At 39.6% G+C, this 16,664-nt stretch overlaps 1 protein-coding gene across 2 annotated transcripts in view; it reads right to left on the bottom strand.

Moving 5' to 3' along the window:
• SHISAL1 (shisa like 1) overlaps nucleotides 1-16,664 on the bottom strand; it is a 208,813-nt gene that overhangs the window by 112,476 nt on the left and 79,673 nt on the right. For both annotated transcript variants that reach the window (XM_065032822.1, XM_065032833.1), the window contains exon 2: nucleotides 3,680-3,835. The gene's annotated coding sequence lies outside the window, so the exon portion shown is untranslated. The remainder of the gene's footprint in view (nucleotides 1-3,679; nucleotides 3,836-16,664) is intronic.

The raw sequence follows: 16,664 nt of genomic DNA on the forward strand, positions 1-16,664 counted from the left end.
TTTGGGAACATGTGGAAAAAAAAAAAAAAAAAAAAAGAGGTACATCTCATTTGTTTTTCTTTGTAGAAAAAATAATTTCAAAGGCTTCCCCATACAGGCTAGAATACAAGTTCTCCAAAGAGAATGTGATAAACCTTGCTTGTGGTTTAAAAAAATTAGTGTATGCTTTTACACTGCTGTTGCTGGGAGATACTTTGCTTCTGCTGAATGTGATGGTGAGCAGTCAGTAGCATCATAAACAAGCACTATGACAAAGGCTGGTGCTGGAACAGTGAGGCAAGCACAGCTCTGATTCTGCAGAAGAACCTATACAAGGAGGGAGCTATATTTGATGGTAACAAGAGAAGCAACAGTTTAAAAAGCAAAAGAAAAAGGTAAGGAGAAGATGGATGTGGTTGGAAGCAGTGGGATGAGTGCCAGGTAGAGACAAAAGACAACAACACTGGAGTAAGTAGGAACTGTGAAGAGAAACTGCTCGCTAGCAAACAGGATCATGAGGGACAGGAGGTTTTGGGAAGGAAACACTCTGGAAACTGTGTGACCTAATGAAGGGAAGACTGAAAGCAGGATGGCCAGCACAGTGCAAAATGTAACACGCAAAAGTCTTCATGTAAAAATAGATGGATTAGAGGAACAGAAATAGGATTGATGGTTTGCATGAAAGATGAAGTTGGGCCAAAGTGCACAGTTAAGGAATTCATAGAAGATTTTGCCAACCCAACAGATTATAAATCTGAGATTGAAAAAAATCTTTCCACATATTTAAAAGTCACATATGTGGCAAGCAAAAGTTTATTGTCAAATTAACCATGGAAATGTATTCTACAGCAAGAGTTCCTAAGTCTTCTGCTCAGTAAAGCTTCTCAACCATCTGAATTCCTTGCAAATCATCATTTGAACTGAAAACATACTTTATCTGAAAATGAAATTATTTCCTAGACCATTTGCCACTGCCTCATGGACCAGTAGTTAGAGAATTAAACCATTTTTAGGGATTCCAGAGGGCACAAGACTGAAGGAAGAGGTGGCAGCAGGAGCTGGGCAGTAAGTCTGGGATAAGGAGAGGTGACAACATCCTGTCAGGGGAAAGGAAGAAGATCTGAGACTAGAAACTTGGGGAAGAGGAGATGAAGGCAGGATAGCGGGCTATTTTGATGTGAGAGACTGAGCTGGTAGGCCTAATATGCATACAAAGGACAAGAAACAAGGACAAGGACAGGAAAAGTTGTATCTAGATCAGAGTCGGGTAGGAATAGCTCAAAATAAGGAGGGTTTGTCTCCAGAGACTATAGTGGTCTGAACCTCAGTATTGATACCAGCAAACAAGAAACTAGACTGAAAACTTCCATATATGGTAATGAAACACGCTGAGTCGGTAATTCTATATCTTTGATTATTGTCTTGGTCACATTCTTTCAGGATTTTCTTTTGGATATTTTTGCTGAAGTTAACTATACCAAAGCAGGTTTTAAGAAAGTGCTTGCAGCAAATTCAAGATGATTTTTCAAGTTTTCCCCCTTAAAAGTCTCAAACAGTTGGATGCTTGTGTTAGTGTTATACTGAGAACGGTATGCTCACACTATGCTGGGAATGACAGGCCTGAGAGGGCACTGGCTGGCAGACAGATTTGCATGTGGTGTATCTCTAGCATGAGTTGAGGGACTGCCTTGTGCTCCGCATTTGTTTTCTCCTTTCCAGATCTGTGTTATTGAAGTTCCCTTTAAAGTGCTTACAGGTGCTTACAAGTCAGGACAACGAAGAAGAGACCACCACAGGCCAATAATACATGATATACTACAGAAAAGACTCAGTAGGATCTCGCCCTGTGAAATAAGAAATCTAGTACTGCTCTGAAGTACAGTTGTGAAATAATGAGTATGTACAAAATTGCCTGCTATTAGATGTATAAGTTACTCCAGATCAAATGGGTGAAAAAGGCAACACCACTACTCATTTTTCTTTGGCTTAGCATCCCCATGCTCCTACTGAATTTCTGACTGGTGTGCAGGATGTGTGACACCAATGAGCACAACACTAGCAGCAGCGTTACTGTAGCTATAATTGTATACAGCTACCAGCCAGGTAAAGTCTGCAGGGACTGGTAATAGCTTTTATTAGAACAACTAGCATATCGGGGGGGGGCGGAAAAAAGGTCTAGACAAAATCCTAAGTACCCATTGGGGCTTTTTATATACCTCTATCATGGATGTAAATGTGTGATGTTCAGATAAGACATTAGGAGTTGGGGACACACAAGTCTGAACTTTTCCCTTCTTGCTGCCTTTTGAAGGTATTCACCAAAACAAATCACATATATAAAAAAACACTCGTGAATTCTGAATAGGAAAAAAACACAGTTCACTAACGGATAAACATATGCATGAGGATGAATTGATGTTTACGTGATTTCCAGAAGTACAAATGGCTAGAATTGCAATCCTAGAACTAATGGCTTTATTTAATCAGGACCAATCTGGAGACTGCTGTCATCTCAAGCCATAGATTCATGGAAGTATCAGTTTCCTAGATATGATGGAAACCCTATCAGAACATCCTGGCTAGACAATATATGGCCATTTGTTCTGACTGAATTTAATTTTTTCCTTGTTTGTGTGTTCATAAATCAAACGGAAAAGCTAGACTATTATGTTAAGAACATAACTGCTGATAAAAGGAGCCTATGCCACTTCTGGCAGGACAAAAACATAGGGTGAAATCCTGTTTGGATTAAATTAAAAGAAAAAAAAAAAAGAAAGCCCAATCCATTTCAGAAGATGAATGCATGGGTTAAACCTCAGTGAAGGATAAACATGGCTTCATGCAAGAATATTTATTAGCCAAATCCATAACAAGACTAAGAATTCATGTTGATGTTCAACAGTGCAGCTGCAGAGCTATGCTGGCTATTCAATATGTATGCCAAAAGAGTTATAGTTCCAAATAAATCAACATAATATAGGCTTTGCCTAAAAAAGAAAGTGGCAGTGGTTTCACTAGGATTGTTTCTTTAAATCAGTTTCATTAAACATGAAGGAAATCTGCATGTGGATACAGTTAAATTGATTTACAACTGGCTTATGTTGATTTAGTTTAATTCAAAGGATGGAATTTTATATGGCAGCTACACATTGATTTAAGTGCATTTACACAAGACTGCAATGGTTCAGTTTAAATAGACTTAAAGTAAGACTTCAGTTAAGCCACTTTTGCAACCTTTAAAATATCAGGTTAGGTCTTACTAAGTAAACACACACAGAGGTAGACAACAGCCACTTTTCAAAGAACAGGAGAGTCAAATAAATCTGAGTTAAATTTTATGGAGCACACCTATTTGACCAAAACTACAACAGATCAACTAAGATGCTGACTTGAAAATTTTCTTTTCTGACCTGTGATCATTGTTTTATAAAACTGACCCTACTTTTAGCAGAATTTAATGTCTTCAATCAATCCTCTTTTTTTTTTTCTTTACTTGTTTTTTACTTGTGTGTTCAACATCCTCTCATTGCCACAATGACTTTGCATTCATACTTATGGAAAACTCATATTCAGTATTCCAGCAACACTGACCATCTTAGTCTGTGAAGAACACTTAAAACCCATCAGTTTTGATCATCAGAAAGCTTTCCTACAGTGCATAAAAGAAAAAAATGAGAGAGTTTGATACAATGCTGAATACCTTTTCTCATCAGTATGTTCAAGTCATGCTCCAGAGTCAGGTTTTTTTGTTGCATTCCCAGTGGAGGATCTAGGCCATGCAGCAGGGAACAGGTTGTTGATTCTCCTATGCTTGTAATTCTGCAGTCAAGTTGCGAATCCTCATTTTATTTCATACCTGAACATAAGGGAAAGAAATACAAAATGTGAGTTCTACAATATTCTTAATATTCTTTTTCTGATGAGTTTTGTTGGGGTTTTTTCATTTGTTTTGTTTTGTTTTGATTTTTTTGTTTGGCTGGTTGGTTTGTTTTTGTGTGTGTGTTGTTTTTTTTTTTTCCTTTTTTTTTCCTCAAAGTTTTTTTTGTGATGTCCTTGACAGGTGCAAAAAGTAAAAAAGTGAACAATGTTTACTTGGAATAAAAATTCACTGGAATCTAGAATGAGCTACAGTGACTGTTCATTGGAACAGTCTCATCAGCAGCAGCCAGCAAGTACTCAACGCTTTTGAAAATTGGACCATTCATTTCAGGGCCTAAATGGGCACTTGGGAACCTAACATCAAGTATGCATATCTCAGTGCCATGCCTGCTAGCCTCTAAGATGCACAGTCCCTGAGCACAGACGAAACTGAATATCAGTGTTTCACCCTTCTGAACTCATGGAAATTTTTAACACATCCAGTGATTCCAGTGGGACCAGGACTTCACCCTGTATCTTCCCTATACTTAGTTTAATGTTCAACATGCCATCAGTGGTTAATCAGTACAAATGGGATTAATTTGGTGAAAGTAGGACTGTGGTGATAGTGATTACCCTGTTTATTAGCTTTAATAATAGAAAATTTTGTCATCTCATTGCCACAACCAAAGAAGAAAACACAAACAACCTGCAGTGATTTTATGGATGGAAATATTCTTCATTTCGATGGTGTTTTTCAAGGACTGATTTGTGACATCAGACATAAGGGATAGGGGGCTTTACCTGTGGAATCAGGAATGTTAATATTCTTGGGAAATACCCAATTGGATTCCTTTCACTGGGAATTTTAATGTCTCATATCACCTCCTTTTCCTTTCTTATTCTTTTACAATACATTATAATGTGTGTCAGAAGGTAAAATATTTTTATTAGCCTCAGAGATAAGTCATTTTTCATAGCCATGACTAAATGATCTGTGAAAAGGGACTGATCTCTGAGGCAAAGAAATTTCCACTTATAAACGCGGAATTTTAACAAGATGTTCTCATGAGCCCCCTTCCAGCACGTTCCTGGAAAAGGCTCCTTATGACATTACCAGTCCCCCAAGCTAACCACTTCTGCACTAAAGAGGCTGATGCAGAACAGTTTATAGTTGCCAGCCAAGGCACAGTGCTACTGCTGGTCCTTCATGGATCTCGGATGAACCCCACAGCTACTCCAGACACCACAACCAAACACAAAAAGAACAATATATTTACTGTCTGCTCAGAGGAAAGTATGTCTGAAATTACTATGTGAACAGTAACAGGATGCATGGAGTCTATCTGTAAAGATAAGAACTTAAATAAAGGCTAGCTGAGAAGCATTCTACTGAACTTTAAAAAACACTCAGAGAAAAAGAGAGGAAGAACAGCGATACTAATAGAGCAGAGTATGTTCTTCTTTGATGTCTAGGGGTGTAAATATGAAAAAAAAAAAAAGTATAAGTAAAAAAACCATAAACCTGACACTCTACTTAAGTCAGTGGTAAAACTCCCATTAACCTGAACAAGAACATAATTGCTTCCTCAGCAGTCTTGTGTACTTGTCACTATGAGATGCTAGTCAGTATTATACTCTGCTGTAATCATAATTAAAATGTGACTGATCCTGGAAATATTCTGCTGTTAACCTGTCTTACTTTCACTCTGATTTCCAGAGATGTGGTTCTACTTCCCACAGCAGCACACATAACCTGATTCAGATCAAGGGAGTACATATTTGCTTGAAAATCAGAAGACTTGTAAAAACTCCACCTAAATATTACAGAATGTTGTTCAGACTTCAGCTGAGAAAGATGTGCCTGAATATAGACACAATACAATCAAATTTTTAGAAAGGGTGAGTTTAGCACAGATGTTTCTACTGGTGCCCTGCAAACTGTTATATTGCCATAAACTATTCCTAAAAACCTAGAAAAGACAATGAGAAAAAGCATTTATATTGCCAGTAAACATAAATTCACTGCAGATGCCTGCACTGCCCGTAGAAGTTTTTGAGAATCTAGAACTTCAAAGAAGTTGAAGAATCAAATAAGTTAAAACACCAATATTGCCAAACTTGCTAACAAGGTCTCATAAGTACACTTAGAAGATGAGGATTATCAATATCTATGCAAAATACTTATAAAAACAAAAGAGTAGCAAACCACTTTAATGAGCGTTTAGAATTTGGAAGCAAACCTGTTCATTCAAGGTATCTTCCTCAGGCTGAAACTCTCATACATTTTATAGCAAGGAATCTATGTGAGAATGGGTTCTTTGTTGTTACTAAGATTTTAGGCTGGCTCCCTAAGGAAAATAAACGTCTTTACTCATAGTTTTGGTGTGCTTGTTTACCTTATCTTTCCACCAGTAGCTTCTGAGTAGTCCGGGTTCAGACAAACTTGACCAATAATTAAGTTCCTGCAAGTTTTGTAAGCACAGACAGGCAAAAAAGAGAAAGACAGTACAAGCATCTCAGCAAGAATCCACATAGAAAGCAAACCTGCTCAGTGTTGCTGTCTTCAGTCAGACCTCAAGATCACTGCAGGACACTAACCCACAGAAATACAGTTTTTATTACCTCTGGCAGTCCCAGAACGATCTGTTCAGAGAATAGAAATAACAACAGATGTATGACTGATTAGGAGTTTTGCTACTGTCTTAACGGTGTTCCAGACTTTAATCTTCCTCACAGAGGGAAAAATCCACAGTCCACATAAACCAATGTTACACCTCCATTAGGAGCAGATGATGTAGCCCAGGATTCTTGATCTGTAATCAGGCTGGGGTGACTGAGTATGCAGTTCTGCATTTGTAATGATTTCAGTACTTGTTGATCCATCCAAAGGCAAGTTCCCCTACAGCCTTGTTTTTGATTAGGATACTAGGCTGAAAAATATGTGGTAATTTATTGGAAAATCTCAGGCTCACTTCTGTAAAGTATAATTACTGTAGTGACTGGATAGATGTTTATCCCGTTTCAGACTCAGGTGATGTCAATACTCATGTTTACTTATTGCAATAATACTTTAAAATAATAAAAGCTGATCAGCCCATTTCAGGTAGGAATAACAGATTTAAACATGTAAAATGAATGGATCCTAACTGAATAAATTGATTTTAGTGCACAGGCAAACTTTATACTTGGAATAATTTTTAAGAAACTGGAGATGATTGCAAAACAGTTATCTTTGAGCTTAATTTGACCACAGGATCGGGTGAAGCGAGTGAAGTTTTGAGAGCACTTCCCAGCTGCTGGGTGCCCAGAGGGTGCTGTGCCACAGGCGCCATGTGGCAGCAGAAGGGGCTGGTGGCTGAGCTGATGCCAGGGCCCAGCAATGTTGCTTAGCAACTTCTCAGGACTGGCTCTGGCAATTAACTCCTGTGTGTGTCAGGTGTGCACCACCACTTCCTCCAGAACGGGAAAAGGCAGAGCAAACAGCCCTCCAGATGAGAGACCAGTGAGGCTGCATGTGCCCATCTGCCACTGGACTCCAGCCAAAGAGTCTCTGTGAAAAAAAACCTTTCTGCAGCTGCACAAAGCCTGTCTTTAACTTGAACTATAGACCCATCCACAAAACCACTGTTGTTTTGCAGACTACATATTAATTCCGGTCTTTGTTTGAAACCATGCTTAATTTGTTCCTTAGTCTGAGTCAAGGTGTCCCAAGATGCTAAGAATGAATGAAGAAAATGATGAGTCAATGTTCTCATCTCCAAGATGGTAGAATCATAGAATCACCAAATAGTTCAGATTGGAAGGGACTTTCAAAGTTCATCTAGTGCAACCCGCTGCAATGAGCAGGGCCATCTTCAACTAGACCAGGTTGCTCAGAGTCCCGTCCAGCCTGGCCTTGAATGTCTCCAGGGATGGGGCATCTACCACCCCTCTGGTAGTGGCTTGCTCCAGAGCTGGGCCATAATTACACTCCTCTCTCCAGCTTTCCCTCTCTTAGTTCTCAGGGAAAAAAAACAGTGTCACTGTCTGTGCCCAGCTTACTCTTTATGGTCTCCTCAGCTCTGCAGGGAGCTTAGGTCCTGCTCTTCTGTGAATGGGAAGGCAGCTATCCCCACCAAGAGGGAATAAAGGAGCTCAAAGTAGCTCTTCACTTCTTTAGGTGGTGGCAAAAGGCAGGTCCCAGGCAAGACCTGCTCTGGAAGCTCTGAACAGCAACATCCCCATCCGGTGGGTCTGATAGCAGCCAGCACATTTGCATCGTTCTTACTAAGTGCCCATAGAGTTTGACCCAGACAATTTTTTTCCCTGGAACACTGAGGTGGAAACAATGCTGGAAGTGTTTGAGTACCTTTGATTAATTTCTCTTAAGCTTTTGTGTAAACACATATAACTGAACTATTTAGGAATTGCTACCTTTTCCCCTACTATGACAAAACAACTTGTTAAAAAAGGGCCCAAAACAGTGGCAGATCTCTTATAAGCAAGAAAAAAAGAATTTCCTCTGCGCTTGCAATACAGTTCCTTAAGAATGCTGAAAGCCAAAATTTTGCTTATTGCAGTGAAGGAAAACTTGGAAGTAAGTTTACATTTTTTGCAGTTTAAAAAAAAATCTCTGAAGGACAATTTTCTTTCCTTCAGTAATTCAGAGAAGCTACAGTTTTCTTTCAATCAGGATGCAATGGTTTTAATATACTTTACGTATGAACTGTGGAAAGAGTTTGATAATACACCCCAAAAAACCAAACAGCTTATTTTGTAATGATCAAAAATATCTACAGTCTTTCCTGAAATTCAAAATTCAGTCATTTAAAACATTACAGAGCTCTTGTCTTTGGACTTTCCAATCAGCTCTTACAACATAAAGGATGACTTATTACTGCGACTGCTTCTTTTGTCTATTAAGTAATTTGAAAAAGGATTTCATGGTGGAAAAACTGCACTAATGGCAATGAATATACTTTTGAAAATTATTTCATTATGAGAGGATTCTACATAATTTAGATTAACTGATTTTAATATGCCAGTGATTTATGATCTACCAACAAAAACCAAAACCAACACAAAAAAATGCAGCAAATGAAAACACCATATGAAGAGTGTGCATTTACATAGCGAGTTTACATTGAATCGGTGGTTGAATGTGCATAACCACAATCTTTTCCACTGACTGCACCCTGTCCAGGTGTGTCAACTATCAGTCATAGTGACCATTACAGACATGCCATGCAGATGCCAGCTATCTAGGGGTTTCATGGCTCTCAGTACACTGCCACTGTCCTGCAATAATACAAATCAACACTAAACAGCTGTTTCAGACATGAACTCCGCAATTTGAACCCACCAGGGGACCAGAAGCCTTTTTACTTTGGCAAGTAGTTCAGGTTTGGCAAGCACAGCAGCACCACGGCTTTCGTTATCATCATAAATACTCAGAGAGAGAGATAAGAAAAAATATACAGCCCTAAACTACAGTTTATCTGGGTATTAAACATCAGGAAGGACCAATTTGGCAGAGCATCTATGAGAGGTAAGGTATAAGGTGAAAATACTCTGCCTGCCTGGAGCTTCCCACTATCAGTACAAGGCTGACAGGACTCCCACAGGCTTTACTTCCTCACCTCCATAGTTTTTATTTGCTCAGTAAACATCTTCGGGTTTTTTCACTGTCTTTGACAATGAGATTTGATGATATTTCAGAAATAAACTGACCAAAAGCATGTAATCTCTCTTGTGGAAGTTTCAGCTATTGAGGAAGAGTGAGTCGGCACTGGGGAGTGCCAGGACATGGGTCCCTCTGTGGATGCAATCCAAATATTCACTTTCAATTTCTAGGCAGTGGTATCAAAGACAGAAACTTTCACCAGCTTCGGGCTGCAGATATTTGACCCAAGCTATGTTCAACAAAATTTATTCTTGTCATGGTTTAACCCCAGCTGGCAACTCAGACCACACAACTGGTCACTCAACCCCCATCCCTCAAGTGGGATGGGGGAGAGAATCAAAAGGGGTGAAAGGGAAAAAAAAGCCAAACCTTCTGGGTTGAGATAGGAACACTTCAATAGGACAGCTTATAATGAGCTACTTCTCAGTCCCTCATGGCCCAATGAACACTGCTTTACACTTCAGATCCGACTATGTTTACAAGTAACAGAGAACACTATTAACAAACATTGTAATTTTAGACAATCTTGTCCCATACACAAAAAAATTCTAGTAGTGAGGAATCTGCTATCTTCCATTCTTCAAAGCACAGGAAGGAGGGAAGAGAGAAAAAAAAATAGAATAGAATACACAAAACAAGTAATACACAATGCAGTTGCTCACCATCATCCAATAACCCATTGACTCCCAAGCAACAGTATTTGCCCCCCAGCCAGCTCCAGTTTATATACTGAGCATGATGTCCTGTGGTAAGGAACACCCCTTTGGGTCCGCTGTGCTGGCTTTGCTCCCTCCCAGCTTCTTGTGCACCTGCCAGAGCATGGAAAGCTGAATAAGTCCTTGACTATGTGCCACAACCCAAACGTCAGTGTATTATCAACATTCTCCTCATACTAAATCCAAAACACACCACTATACCAGCTACTAGAAAGAAAATTAACTCTATCCCAGCTGAAACCAGGAAAATTCTGAAGTTAGTTTTTCAGCTATTATTAATGATCTTGTTTTCTAAAATATTAATTCAAGAGATGAAAACCCCTGCTATTGCCACATATTCATCTTCCCACCCACACACTGTCTACCTTGGTATTATCTGTCTGATAATTGAGTTAGTTTCCAGGTTGAATGAAGTTCATAAAACTTTCAGCAAAACTGGGCTGAATTTTATGAACGTGAGGCCACATTACAGCCTGGGAAAGAGATCAGGGTAAGCTCCCTGGAATTGCAAGGTTTCATTGGAAATCATGCAAAATTTTGTAGATTCAGCTGTGTCTTGCTTGGAATTTGTGAATTTTCTCAACTCCTAAATTAAATCTAGGGTGGTAAATTGCCTGAATTCAGCAGGAGAACTATGCATTCATGAGCTACTTCTCAGTCTCTCATGGCCCAATGAACACTGCTTTACACTTCAGATCCGACTACGTCTACAAGTAATAGAGAACACTGTATTAGCAACCATTGTAATTTTAAACAATCTTGTCCCATACACAAAAAAATTCTAGTAGTGAGGAATCTGCTATCTTCCATTCTTCAAAGTACAGGCATTGCCTTTTATTGTATTGTTATTTGTGTAACTACCTAGAGCACAGCACTTCATTTTGTATGAGCAAATCAGTGAAACCATTCTGACCACAAGCCCTGTCCTGTAAACTGGGGTTCTCCTTCAGCACAGGTTGAAAGGTGTCTGCCAGGAAAAGCATTCAACTGCTTTGGAGATACAGGGAGAGAGCTGAATAGACACCTTTTCCCTTCAGACTTGTGACCGAGGGTGCATATGGCACCAACTGGTCCTCATGGAGGGAGGAAAGGTGCTGCAATGTTCTTTGGCCCCTCAATTTATAACCAAGCTCCACACTAGCTGTCACCACAGTCACTGTGAAAGGCATTTTAATGACACTGTGGAACTGAAGAAAGATCCAGAGAACAATAAGCCCGTGAGTCTCACCTCAGTCCCTGGTAAGGTGATGGAGAAAATCTTCCTGGAAGAAGTAATTTCAAGACAAGGACAGAACAAGAATGTGGTTAGGAGTAGTCAGCATGGGTTTATGTAGGGGAAATCAAGAGACAATGGGCATAAATTGAAACAGAAGAAATCCTGTTTAAACCTAATAAAAAAAAAATACTATGAGGGGACTGAGCAGTGCTACAGGTTTCCCGGACAGGCTGTAGACTCTCCATCCTTGGAGGTATTAATATTGAAAACCCAACAGGACCTGATCCTGAGAAACCTGCTCTAGCTTTCCCTGTTTTAGCAGGGGGGATGAACCAGATGATCTCCAAGGCTGCCTTCCAACCTCAGCAGTTATACAAATTGCTATAAGGTGGTTTGTTTTGGAATCAAATAACTGAAGCCTATTGCTGCCATCCCTAAGCTATACCAGAAGTAACTTCAACATATTTGTTGCAAACGTGAATATAAAAACAGTCAACTACAGGGCACCAACACTGACTTTCTCCTTCTTGAAAGGAAAGGTTGGTGTTTGTGAGAAGTAACTTTTCTAGAAGCACTTCTGGAGATGGACAAGATGTGTATCTGTTACTAAAATAATCTCCAGGTAACTGACTGACAGGTGGAACAGAAGAACCCTTTTGTGTGTCAGCAGGGACAGTGCTGCAAGTGCCATAGCGGTCGTTTGCACCTTGTACAGCTTTTTATCACAACACAGCTTGCAGTCTCAGACTGTTGATTTCAACAAAAGTACTCCAAATGTCTTCAAGAGTCATCTTCACCTCTACTAATCAGATTAGGAGGAGTGTAATTATGTATCAGCTCTTACTAAAACAGAAGATTGAAGACCCCTTCTCAAGCATTGATAAGGAGAACAAAAGCTGTTTTTTAAAATATATTTGGTGGAAGGGAATAAAAGAATGAGTTTGATGGATTATATAATATCACATGGAATTATAGGAAAGAAACTCAGACACATGCCATTAAAACCAAACAAGAGATCATGCTAAGGGAAATAGTGAACTCTTATTCTAGGTCTCCCAAATAGCAAAAGTACTCAGGACTGCATTTAGGATGCATACAAAATACTTACACTCCCAACAAATTATGCCCTTTGGGTGAGAACTGCAGCATATTGGCAAGACAAGGAAAAGCTCGTACTGTCTGTACCAGTGTGTGATGTTACTCACCCATGAATGAGAGGGTTTGGTCTGTACAGCTATCAATTTGCTATTGCTTTCAATAGCTACCAGGCCCAGTTCTTGCAAAATAAACCCAGGAATCAACACAGTCTCTGAAGTAGCTTTCACCTCTGACTTTGTCTTGCTCTGTGTCAGGAGCTCTCAAACTATGGTACACAAACCATTTCAAAGTGCTGTGCCTGTGCTGTGTTGCAGCTGTGGCAGCTGGAATTGAATCCCAATTCATTGAACAGCACAAAGTGAAAAGCTTTAAGTGCTCAGGCAGCTTGATGGTGCTGAGCATCCCTGCAAGAGATGTCCTAGCAAGAGCGAGATGTACTGTGAATCAGGGTTAGGTGCCAGCTCTGTGCTATGCCCAAGCAGAGAGCTTAGGATGAAGAAGTTCAAACAGAGCTTCCTTTCCTCTGCTTGTCTGTACAGATGCTGCTGCTGCTAACAATGACACCTGCTGCTGTTGGGAATGACAAAACCTGGTCAAAGAAAGTTCAGTCAGTATTACTTATGACCAACGACACAAAATGGGGGCAACAGGGAAAAGTAGAAAATGAACCATGAGTCTTAATGAAATTTCTCTGGGTAGCTTTCATCTCATACATCACACATTAATGCGGTGTTTAAAATTTTATTTCTTTAATTCAGTAATAGAAAAATTAAATTATGCATTATTAATAAAATAACTTACAGAGAGGCTAAAGCCTTTCGAGAAGGTGAACAGAGTTTTCAGATATTCTATTGCAGAAGCTGAGATGGTAGTGCTACTGTCAGAGAAAAGTATTTGGGACCCTTTCTAAAACCTCTCAGAAGTGTTTCTGGACACTATTGGTTGCGAAGGATTTACTACTGGGATGGCAACTGTCAAACCTGGTGAGGGAATAAGACTGGGGGTAAAGTTAGCTTCACTATTCAGGACTGGTTAGTGATCACTCCTCAATCACAGCTCATGTTATGCATAGATGTGGCTTATATGGTCCCATTTAGTGAAAGGGAGTTCTGTGGAATTCATCAGTCTGGAAACAATTAGACCTCATAACAACAAATTGCCACACAAAGCATCTTGCTCGACAGCAAGACATGGAAAACAGAAGATCAAGCCCCAGCTGTCAGGAAGACTGCTAATAGGTAGAAAAAGCTCCACAAGTTGCTATGTCAGTGTTATAGATGTGTGTGAGCTTAACCATGTATGTGTCATATCCAGTATGTGTGAGGTTATCCATGTATGTGTGATATTTCATATGTGTGAGGTTTAACATTGAACTGGAAGCCATTCAGTCTCCATTTTTAGAGACCTCAAGCCCACAAAAACAGTAAAAAGAAAAAAATCAGGTTTCACAAAGCTGTACAGTGAGAAATTGTGTGGAGCATCAGAGTGGGACTTGGGAGCCCTGATCTGTTGCCCAGCCTTGCCACCAGCTTGTAGATGCCCTCAACACCCACTCGGCTCATCCCCTCCCCAACCTCCCGCTCTAGGCCATGAGCCGAGCCACGTTCCTCTGCTTTGCAAAGACCTGCAGGTTCTTCCCACCAAGGGGCCAAGGCTTCTCTAACAGCCAAGCTTCTGCTTTAAAAAGCATTACTTCTGTGCCCATTTAAGTAGCTTGTTCACATGTTCGCACATATTGCACCTGCTTTCACTACAAAGTTATACATGAAGCAGATTCATTCCTACAGTACTGTTACTGGACATATAGATTTTTTCAAGTATTAATATTATCCACAGGGTAAAGTCAGAAATATTGACAAAACTTGAAAGGTTTGATACTATGTTTTGTATCAGTATAACCATGCACATGTAACTACTATATCCCTCCGTGGCTATTATATTTGCACCAGCACAAAAATTGGGCTAAGACAAGTATAAGCCTGTGGTCATATAAGCTAAAGCAAATGTACTGGAATTTATGTTACTGCACATCAGCTGGGTACCATGATAATTCCTAGCCTTTTACATGTTTAACTGAGTGCATAGTTTCTTTAAGCTAATTTTACTTCTTGGTTCACATGGATTAAAGAGAGCGTAAACACAGCTGCAAGCAGAAACTTGCAAAGCTGTGGTAAGTTAATAATTGCAAGTCATAAAGCAATACCCCACTTTTCTTATCCTGTCAGAACTAGGGTGAAGTGACATTAGTGCAAAGGAAAGAAGATTGCTTTTGCTGACTTCCTGGGGTAGGGACAGGGCCTTTCAGTGGGGTATACCAAGTTGTATAAATTAAGCCTCTTCCCTTACTGCAGTAATAAATAATTACTGAACCAAAACAGATAAGGGCAATTACCAATAATGTTGAGAAAGATTATTTTAATATGCAACACAGCACTGTTAAACAATTAAATTGCTTGTAAAAAAACCTGAAAACTCGGCAGGTTTTTAACATCTGCAGGAAGGCAAATCTATCAACACTACTGCTGTGTTTTCAGTCACGCACAGCTTATATTGTGGTCCTAATCTGTTCCATGGTGCTGCTTTTCCCACCCTGCTTTGCTGCTCCTTCTTCCCATAGAGCTGTATGTGCTTTAGCAGTGGGAGGAAGTGATCCTTGCCTATCACAGTGATAGTTTATGCAGCTCTTTTGTTTGCTGTTATAAAGGCCCTTCACATACTGCCACACACACGCAGAGGAAGTCTGCCTCAAATTCATAAATGTTTCCTTTTCAACAGGAATGAAGGCAAAGAATGGAAATGTGTGAGAGAGGTCTGGGAGGGAGGGAAGCTTCTCTGCAAATCGTGACATGAGAAATATAAAAATAATTTCAGTGGCAAATCCGGAATCCAATTCACAATGCTTACCCTGGTATCGGCATTCTTAAAAAGGCATTACATAATCTGAATGCAACAAAGTAACAAAAATGCAGTTTGTTTTTGTGCTAGCAAGGTCTTAGCTCATTCAGATTAGAAGTATCTGGTATTGAACTGCATTTCCTTTACTATGTGAGATAAGTTTGCTTTCATATGAGCTACATTGTGGAAAACACTAGTGAATATTTTTCAGTACATACTGTGTGAAGCTTACGTTCTTTTTCTTTCAAAACATTGCACATTTGGGTGGGATAACAGGATATAACACCAAGACCTGCATGTAGAATATTCATTCTAGTTGAGTCTTCGTAACCTTCAGGGCTTCCTGAAGACAGGGACCAGAGTTACTTCTCTTTGTACCTATTTCTGGAAGAGGCATCTTGCTGAGGGTCAATTAATACTCAAACATGGGCAAATTGATATGCAAAGGAGCACCTAAAGTGTCTAGACACTTCTAAAGTGGTGGCAACAGAAATTATTTCCTTTCAGGTGGACTTGCTACCTATGTTCATCTCATACAGAGAAACACAGGTTCTATAGGTGATTTTAAATTATCAGCATCTTTCTAATTAAATTTCAATAGCTCTGCAAGTCTATTACTGCTTATAAGATTAATCTCCAAACCCTGGAACTTCGCTCTTCTTAACTGTCTTCTCCCCCACTTTTTTTTTAGAGAATTACACTACTAATGATGGAATTAATATTAAACCATTTCATTTTAAATGGGTTGGATGTACTTTTAATATCTTGAATTAAGCTGCATTTGGCAAGCACATCTCTGCCCTTGTCCTTCTTTCCAAAAGAAATCCAGAATGACAGATTCATTAGATGCCATAAATAAAATAAATGCAAGGTTAACTTGTGAGATATGACTGGATACCTTTCATAAGAAGGGAAGCTAAGCACACATTTCCAATAATCAAATAAAACAGACAAAACTACAGGGTTTTTGTTGTTGTTTTTGTTTGTTTGTTTGTTTGTTTGTTTCCCACACTTTCTAGTAACAGTTGCTTTAATCCTGAGGGCTTGGCTCTTTTTTCATTCAGGTGCTGTATGGACAGTAGAAGTGCAAATGCTCACACATTTCCCTTTGAGCTTGTCAAATCTAGCGAGTTTGGTTTTGAGAAGTCCTTAGTCTCCTTGTTTTGGCCACTGCTCAGGCTGAGACTCCACTGGCTCTGGTGACACTGCTGAAAGTGCCAGCAGTTGGTCACCTGTG

The sequence above is a fragment of the Columba livia genome, chromosome 1 (assembly GCF_036013475.1).
Source record: "Columba livia isolate bColLiv1 breed racing homer chromosome 1, bColLiv1.pat.W.v2, whole genome shotgun sequence".
In the NCBI taxonomy this organism is placed as follows: domain Eukaryota; kingdom Metazoa; phylum Chordata; class Aves; order Columbiformes; family Columbidae; genus Columba; species Columba livia.